Genomic DNA, 9,048 nt, shown 5'->3' on the forward strand with positions numbered 1-9,048 from the left:
ACACAGTTAAAGAACCCAACAATTGGCCTTTAGATCAGAGGCCTGAACAGAAGCATAAAGCATGAACATATCTGTTGTTCTCCCCTCTCAGCTGACGTGAGCCTGAATTTGGCCTTGAGCTGATTCATGCCGGCCCTTGACGAGAGACTCCATTTAGAAATGTCTGTCCGTGGATGAACGCTGGCCCAGCCCCAGCTTCTTAGAGGCTCCAGAGAGGTGGGGCAGAGCAAGCTCCCCGTCCCCCATCACACACATTTCCCATTTAATTCTCAAAAGTCCTGTGAAGTAGGTTTTATTGCCCTCATTTTACACAAGAATAAATGGAGACTTGGAGAGTTTAAGAAAGTAGCCCAAGGCCTTGAAGCCAAGAGAGGAGTCAGGATCTGTCCTGGAATCTATCAAAGCCCCAAATCCAGGCCTGTCACTCCCCACCAGTGTCTCCAGCGGCCTTTAATTAATCACCTAATAAAGGCAGGCACGATGCCTGTCAAGTTTCGCCAACAGTTAATATTGCCCCACTTTCACAAATGATCAACCAACCTGACCAAGAAGCTACACGCAGGATTCACCCCCCCCCCCACACACACACATGCCAGAATTGCTCTGAGGTCCCACCTCCCACTAATGATCGGAAGCCGCCTTGGGGAGCAATCCTTTTTAAAAATGAAGCTGTCTCAGACTTGCAGTGGACAAATACAGCCAGAGCTGTCTCACAAATCTTTCTTCAAGGAGCACAGCACATGGTGGATATGTTACACTGTGTAGCCAACGCTGATGTTGCTGACTTATTTGGGGGCCCGGAGGCCTGAGCGGCTCTGCTCTGAAATGAAACAAGGAACTTTCCTTGTTTCCCATAAAGTCATAGCAGGAAACCAAGGTGGTCTGCACAGGCTTGAGAAGTGATTAGAGGGACCCAGGCCTGTGAGTAAGCATGGATTTTCACATGTTCCTGCCGGCTATAGAAAAATACCCCTTCCCCAATCTCTGGGTTTTATGTTAACTTCAAGAGAAATGTGTGTGTGGAGAGATGGCTTAGCAGTTATGAGCACTGACTGCTCTTCCTGAGGTCCTGAGTTCAACTCCCAGCATCCACATGGTGGCTCACAACCATCTGTAATGGGATCTCAAACCTTCTTCTGGTGCATCTGAAGACAGCATCAGTGTACTCACACGTGTAAAATAAATAAATAAATCTAAAAAAATTAAATAATCAGACCAGAATGACTCCTCCCCCTCCCCATTCATCTCTCCCCCCAGTCTTACAGTACTCAGCCGTGAACCCAGGACGTCACATGTGCTAAACAAATGCTGTGCTGCTGAGCCGTGTGCCATGTGCTGCTGAGCCATGTGCTGCTGAGCCATGTGCTGCTAAGCCATGTGCTGCTGAGCCGTGTGCCGTGTGCTGCTGAGCCGTGTGCCGTGTGCTGCTGAGCCGTGTGCTGCTAAGCCATGTGCTGCTGAGCCGTGTGCTGCTAAGTCATGTGCCGTGTGCTGCTGAGCCGTGTGCTGTGTGCTGCTGAGTTGTGTGCCATGTGCTGCTGAGCCGTGTGCTGCTGAGCCGTGTGCTGCTGAACCATGTCCTCAGCCTTTCTCACTTTCTTTTGAGACAGGGTCTTGCTGTGTCGAGGCCAACCTCGAACTCTGGATCTTCCTTTGCTTTCTGAGTATTGTGATGACAAGCAGGAAGCCGTATGTTCGGTCTGAATCACAACAGTTTCTGAGGTTCTTTTATAGTGTGTGTGTGTGTGTGTGTGTGTGTGTGACTGTGCCTATGTCTGTGTGTGCACACACATACATGTGCACATGCTCAGGCACTTGGGTGGGCAAACACATATGTAAGCACGTATGTAGAGGGCAGAGATGGATGTTGGGCATCTTCCTCATGGATGGCTCTTCCGCCTTATTTTTTGAGACTGTGTCTCCCAGCCAAAATGGGAGCCCACCAATATGGCTGATCTCTCTAGCCAGATTGCTTTGGGCATCCCCAGTCTCCGCCTCCCCAGGCAGGTCACCACACCCACCCGGCATTTTAAGTAGTTTCTGGAGAAGTGAGCTCTGGTTGTGTAGCAAGTCTTTTAACCACTGAACAGTCCCCCATCCTCAGCTAAGGGTCTTTCAGACTCAAGCGTCTGTATCTAAAGTTATGTCTTCTTACCGGATGCCTTTGAAGATGAAATATAAGCGTTTCGTGACTTGGGACCCTCTGTTCAATGCCACTGTTGGTCTTCACAGCCATCTCTCTAGGTAGATATTTTCTCCATTTTAAAGAGAAGCCGAGTCGTCTGACTAAAGTCAAGAGCTAGAAAATGACTGAGCTGGACTTTGGAAGGCCCAGGGCCTTGCTGTGGCCACTCTGGTTACACACTTCCATCCGGCTCTCAGCCCACAGCTCTCTTTGAAAGGCCACAGAGTAGCCTCCTGTTCCTGTCCCCCTAGGCTTTATAGAGGTCTCTACACCCTGAGAATCACTCAGAACTTGTTTGCCAAATGGGAAAACTAAATGAATAAAATATCAAAGATACAGCCACCAGGTCCTCTCTAATTGGTCCCTTCTCTTATTTCACAGCCCCATTTAAAGGTGAGAACTTTCAGGCCCCACATGAAGGTGTGAAATCTAGACTTCCCTGTTAATTCTTACTACTTTTGTTGCCCCAGAATGAATGGGCCTGCTGATCAATCACATCTGGGCTCGAATGTTCAGGGCTGGAACAGACAGGCCTGTGCTGGAGGTCTGAGCCCGGTTCTCAGACTGGCTGGCCCTGTCTTTCTCGAGCTATATGACCTCTGTGGTCACCAGCGTCTCTGAGCTGAGACAGATTAGATCAATGTTACAAACTCCAGGCCTGATTCACATAGGCTGGATTAACATGAACAGTAAAGCGTGTGTGTGTGTGTGTGTGTGTGTGTGTGTGTGTGTGTGTGTATTTCACTAGGTTGCCAACACTTGAAAAAGTATTCATATAAAACCTCAACTGTCCCAAACCTCACATGCCCTGGATGATTGACAGGCTGGAATTCCCACCCGACAGTTTACCAGCAAGCAGCTGATGAGAAGGGAGCTCACCGCAGTCTCTCTTGCTCTTTTTCTGGAGTCCTGCCTCTACGTTGGGCTTGGCTCTGGATTCCCACTCCTTTTGGTCTGGGAGGCATCTGCATAGGAAGCCTCTGGTTCCGTGGTCACTAGGTCCTGGGTCTAAGGGACTCATCTGAATGTTTCCTGGGTTTCAGCCTCACCTTGGGCTGAGTGACTGAGGGTGCAGTGGGGAGATGGGGTCTAGGGACAACTCTGGTGTAAGGCTACTCTCACTGGGAGAGTTGGGAGGGAGCCTGGAAGCGTTCCATACTTATCTGACCCCAGGTCTACACTGGGTCTCTCTCAACACCAGTGCTTCTCAACCTTCCTGATTCTGTGACCTTTTAACACAGTTCCTCATGTTATTGAGACCACGCACACACCATAAAATTATTTTTATTGCTACTTCATAGCTTCAGTTGTGCTATTGTTTGCCAGAGGGGATGTGACCCACAGGTTGAGAACCACTGCTCTAGGAAGCTAGCTATACCGGTGATGGACGGGTGTATGGACCCCCAGCCTTCTTTCTGGGCGCCTCTGTCGGTTCCTTTTCACAGAGCCCCTGCTTTTCAGAGATTAATTGTTGTCAAATACAAGTTATTTTCTAATCCTTTCAGGCCCCATTTAATCCTTCTGCTTTATTTTATCTTTTTAAATAAAGTTGCCAAGGTTTTGTTTTTGTTTTGTTTTGTTTTGTTTTTTAAATTTTGTTTTGTGGATTTGCCAATGATTGTCCAGTTTGACAAATTGGATTTTTAAAGCCAATTCTCTGAAGAAAAGGATGCAACGTGACAAGACAAGAAACGGCTTATCCTCAAACCAGGAGGATAAATAATAATAATAAAAAATAGCAGCCACCCTATTCTGCAGCCTTCCCGTGACTCACAGGGTGTCTCAGTTGTCACTGATAATCTAATCTCTCTAGCGTAGGTGAGGAACAGGACAATGGCGACCCAGCCAGGCTGTGGGTGTGATAGGCCTCTGATTAATAGGACTGTCCAATAAGCCCCCACCCTCAGAAAGATGATTAATGACGTTTGATGTGAACTCTGCCCCTCCCCCAGTGGGAAGAGAGAGGACGGAGATCTGTTCACACAGAACGGCTCGTCCTGAAGGGTTGATTGATTTCTAAGGCTTTGTTCCTAAGAGGCTGTGTCCAGGGAGGGGCCTGGCACCTTTGTGGTGCATGGGCTTTGCCAAGTGCCTTGCCCACAGGACCCTGTTTACACATCTCCTAGAGACCAGTCTTTTCATCGCCTTAGAGCCCTGGATCGAAGAAGTGACAAGGTCCTCAGCTGCTGCTGCTGAATTGATGGTCCCAGCTAGCGTGATCGTTTTGACTTCTCCATACCATAGTGCAAGGAACCCAACAAGGCATACTGTAAGAGACAAGTGTGGCTTGTGAACCCTTCTGGGATAGCCACTCCATTTTCTGGGTTTATAAGGCTATAGGCCGGGTGGGAGTGTCTGTCTTTGGGTCTAGCTTAGATGCCCCCAGCAGAGGAACTAGAACAAACCTGAGGGTTGTGACCCTCTCTAAAAAAAAATCTTTGCATTATGATTCGTAACAGTAGCAAAATTGCAGTTATAAAGTAGCAATGGAAATAATTTTATGTCTGGGAGTCACCACAATACAAGGAATTGTATTAAAGGGTCACAGCCTTAGAAGATTGAGAACCACTGAACTGGGAGGAGTTCATGAATGGACGCCTCGCTGGCTTCCATATGACATTCAGAGGCTAGGAGGAGGTAGCCTGCCTGACTTCAGGGATATAAACAAGGTTGTGTTAGTTACTTTGTGGTTGTTGCAAACAATATACCCCATAGTGACTTAAGGGATGAAGGTTTTGTTTTAGCTCACAGTTGAGAGGGATGCAGTCCATCGCCGTGATGAAGGCCTGAGGCAGGAGACTGAGGGAAGCACCCTAACTCAAAAAGCAGAAAGAGATGAATGCCTGCCTTTAGTCCTAGAAGCAGAAAGAGATGAACGCCTGCTTTTAGTCCCCTCTGTAGTTAGTCTGGGACCCCAACACGCAGATTGGCACTGCCCCATACTCTAGGTGAGGCAGGATCACTTTTCTGGATATACCATCACAGACATGCTCAGAAGTGTGTTTCCATGGCGACTGTGCATCCAAACAAGTTGATAGTGCCAATTAATCATCACAACCACCTCATACTTGGCAGTGATTGGGCCTGCTTAGCTTAGCTTTCTGGAAAATTTTTCCAAATTTTCTCCCTTTAGGAAGACTAGGGGGTCCCTTTAAATGTTTCTTTCTGGTTATTGGCTTTTTAACTTCTCATTAAAAAGATGTATTCAAGTTTTGAAAAACATTTTAATTTTGTGTATGTGTGTGCATGTGAATGTGTGTACATGAGTGCAGGTGCTCTTACAGGCCAGAAGAGGGCGCCAGACTCCGCTGAGCTGGAGTCACAGGTAGCTACGGCCACCTGGTGTGGGTTCCAGGAACCAAACTCAGGTCCTTTGCAAGAATATTATGTACTCTTTAACTGATAAGCTAGTTTTGCTTAATTTTATTTTTGTGTATGTGTTTTCTGGTGCCCACAGAGACCAGAGTAGACAGTTAGATGCCCCGGTGCTGGAGTTACAGGGAGATATAAGCCACCAGACATGGGTGCTAGGAACCAAATTCTGGTGCTTTAGAAGAACAAGCGCTCTTAACCACTAAGCTATCTCTCTAGCCACCCACCGCCCCACCCCCATTTACATTTATTTAGTGGTGAGTGCGCATGCGTGTGCATGTGTGCATATGTGTGTGGACACCTGCACTCACATGCTGTATACAGAGGCTATCTATCTCACGAGCTTCTAGGCGATTCTTCTGTCTCTACCTCCCACCTTGTGTAACAGATGCATGTCATACCTGACATTTAAAAGATGTAAAGGGAACTGTTTGTTCTGGGTCTGGAAAGACAGCCCAGTGGTTAGGAGCACTTGCTGATTTGCAGAGGTCCTGAATCTGGTTCCCAGCACCTACATGGTGGTTCATAATCATCCAGAGAATCCAGTGTTCTCTTTTGACCTCTGCAGGTACCAAGCATGCACACGGTACTCAGCTAGACAAGCAGACAACACACACACATAAAACAAAATGGACAAACCTTTTAAAATAAAGCAAAAATGAGATATTTTTTAAATAAAGTTTTAATCTTTTGAAGTGTGTTTTGAGTGTTTTTGCCAGTGTGTGTCCCCCCACATGGGTGCAATGCTTGCAGAGGCCAGAAGAGGACAGTAGATCTCCTGGAACTGGAATTGTGGATCATAACGAGCCTCCAGGTGGATGCTGAGAACACAGGTCCTCTGCTAAAACAGTTGGCCATTTAACCAATGGGCCATTTCTTCAGTCCCTATATCTGCTCTTTTATATGAGTTCAAATGGTTGAATTCAGTTCATCAGATGAGACAGCACCTTTACCCACCGAGCCATGTCCTCAGCCTTTACTGACTTCTGACATTATCATATTCTCAGTAGCAACATCATAGAGTTTTCCAATGGAGGAAAAAAAATCATTTGGGGTTTCAGTCTTGGCTGTGACAATAATGAGAGGCAAGAGCAGTGATAATCATGAACAAGACCCACTGAGTGTCCAGACCAGGTGACTAGATGTGTGTCTGTCTGTGGGTTTCAGTAAGACAGAAAAAGCAGCTAATGTCCCAAGGATTGGACGGCTGATTGGCATTGGCCCTCTGAGAGATGAGCTCAAACCAAGGCCCATAGCAGTGGAATTAGACACTCAAACTCCTGATGAGAGAGGAGAGATGGAAGTCTGGCACAGGCCTCACTTCTGACAATATACTTCTAAACTCCCAGATGCCTTCCACATGACAAACCTCAGTTGACAGAGCAGGCATTCTGAACTATCCCCAGGGACTGCTGGTCAGCAGGCACAGTTGACAATCCTGCTGGCTTGGACCCTGTAGCAGAAGTGGCACCAGGGTTTAAATGTTTTATAGTGTTTTAGTCTTAGTCTAAGTCTGTATGGAAGATGGGCAAAATGGAGTAGCTGCACTGAGGCCCATGCAGCCAATCCATCCGTGCTGAAGAGCCGTGCTGGACACTCCTGGCCTGGCGGCTCTGAAGCCTTAAGAGGGTGGTGTGCACTTGGAAACACCACATCCACTCTCGGGATGCCTATGGCTATGGGAGTTTATGTAAGGCAGAACATCACATGTCCCAGGCCTGCCTTGAAGTCTTTGTGTAGCCAAGGGTGAGCTTGAACTCCTGATCATCCTGTCTTCCCAGAGCCAGAATTATGAGCCTATGCTACCATGCCTGGCAGGATGTCATTTATCCTTAAGAAATTATGGTCATTCATTCTGCGATGCTCCCTGATTGTTTCAGTGTTCCTGCTGGGAAGAAAAAAATTATAGGGCACATATGAAACGCTGATCATTCTGGGAGAAAGTATCCCAAAGGTGATATGCAATGATTGTCATCCTGTGGGGTTGTGTGTGTGTGTGTGTGTGTGTGTGTGTGTGTGTGTATGTGTGTATGTGTGCGAGTTGTGAGTGTGTGTGTGTGTGAGTGTATGGGTGTACAGGCATGTGTGTGTATGTGTGTGTGTGTGTGTGAGTATATGTGTGTAAGTGTATGTATGTGAGTGTTTATATGGTGTGTGAGTGTGGCTATGTGAATGTGTGAGTATATGTGTGTGAGTGTATGTGTGTGTGACTGTGTGTGAGTGTATGTGAGTGTAGTGTGTGTATGATGTGTGAGTATATGTGGATGTATGAGTGTGTGACTGTGTGTGTATGTGAGTGTAAATGTATGTGAGTATGAGTGTGTGTATGTGTGAGTGATGTGTGTGTAAGTGTATATGAATGTGTGTGTGTTCAGGTGCACATGCCCATGAGTTTGCATGTGGAGGCAAGAGGAGAATGTCAGGTGTCTTTTTCTATTCCTCTTCATCTTACTTGTTTGTTTGATATATTTTTTTTTTTTTTGAGACAAAGTCTGTGGCCCTGGCTGTCCTAAAACTAACATCAATACCACACCTGGATTTTTTTTTTTTTTTTACATATATTCTGTGGCTCACACTCAGTTCCTCTGCTTTGAGGACAAGCTTACCAGCTGAGCTGTCTCCTCAGTCCTTAATGACTTTGCTTATAGCTGTGCTAAGATACTGGACAAAAGCCACTCAAGGAACGAAGGGGTTAATTTGGGTTTATTTTAAGCATAGCCACCATAGTAGTGAAGCATGGGGCAGCTGGTCACAGTGTGTCCACAGAAAGGAAGAGGGAGAGATGATGGTGTCACTCACTTCGCTTCTCCCTTTGTGTGGCCTTGGATTAAAATTGGCATTCTGTGACCGGAGGGGCAGAGGGATGTCCCTGGGTGAAGGCTACAATGCATGCTCTAGCTAGGGGACCAACTTGTCCTGATTTTCCCAGAACTGGCCCAGTTTTTGAAGTCATTCTGGAATCTCTTTAGTTCTGAGAAAACCATGTTTAACTGACCATCTAAACTCCACTCCACTACCAAACCTCCTGACTTATTTTCTTGGAGGTGAGACCAGTGTGACCCAGATTTTATGGATCTCTAGGCTTGTTTCTACAAAGCAAAAGAACACCCTAGGTGGACACATACATGCCCCCCTAATGTCGGAGCAGGAGGGAAAGAGGGAGGAAGAGGTGTAGGTGCAGCTTCAGACTGGGGGTGCTCCCAGAGTCTGATTGGACCCCAAGCCTAGTGCGGCCCAGGATCTTTGGACTTCATCCTTTACTTGTCTCTGTTGCCAGAAAAGACAGACTAACCCGTAGTCCTCTCCGTGGGTGGTTTGACTCCCTGCAGCCATTTCTTTCCAAGTTTCTCCTTGCAGCTATGATACCGAGCTTTAGAGTCTACTGTCAGTAGATTGACAGTTCTCTCAGGATAAGAAACCCCATTTAGAGCCGGGTGTGGTGGCGCTCGCCTTTAATCCCAGCACCCAGGAGGCAGAGGCAGGCGGATTTC

The sequence above is a fragment of the Mus pahari genome, chromosome 14 (genome assembly GCF_900095145.1).
Source record: "Mus pahari chromosome 14, PAHARI_EIJ_v1.1, whole genome shotgun sequence".
Taxonomy (NCBI): Eukaryota; Metazoa; Chordata; class Mammalia; order Rodentia; family Muridae; genus Mus; species Mus pahari.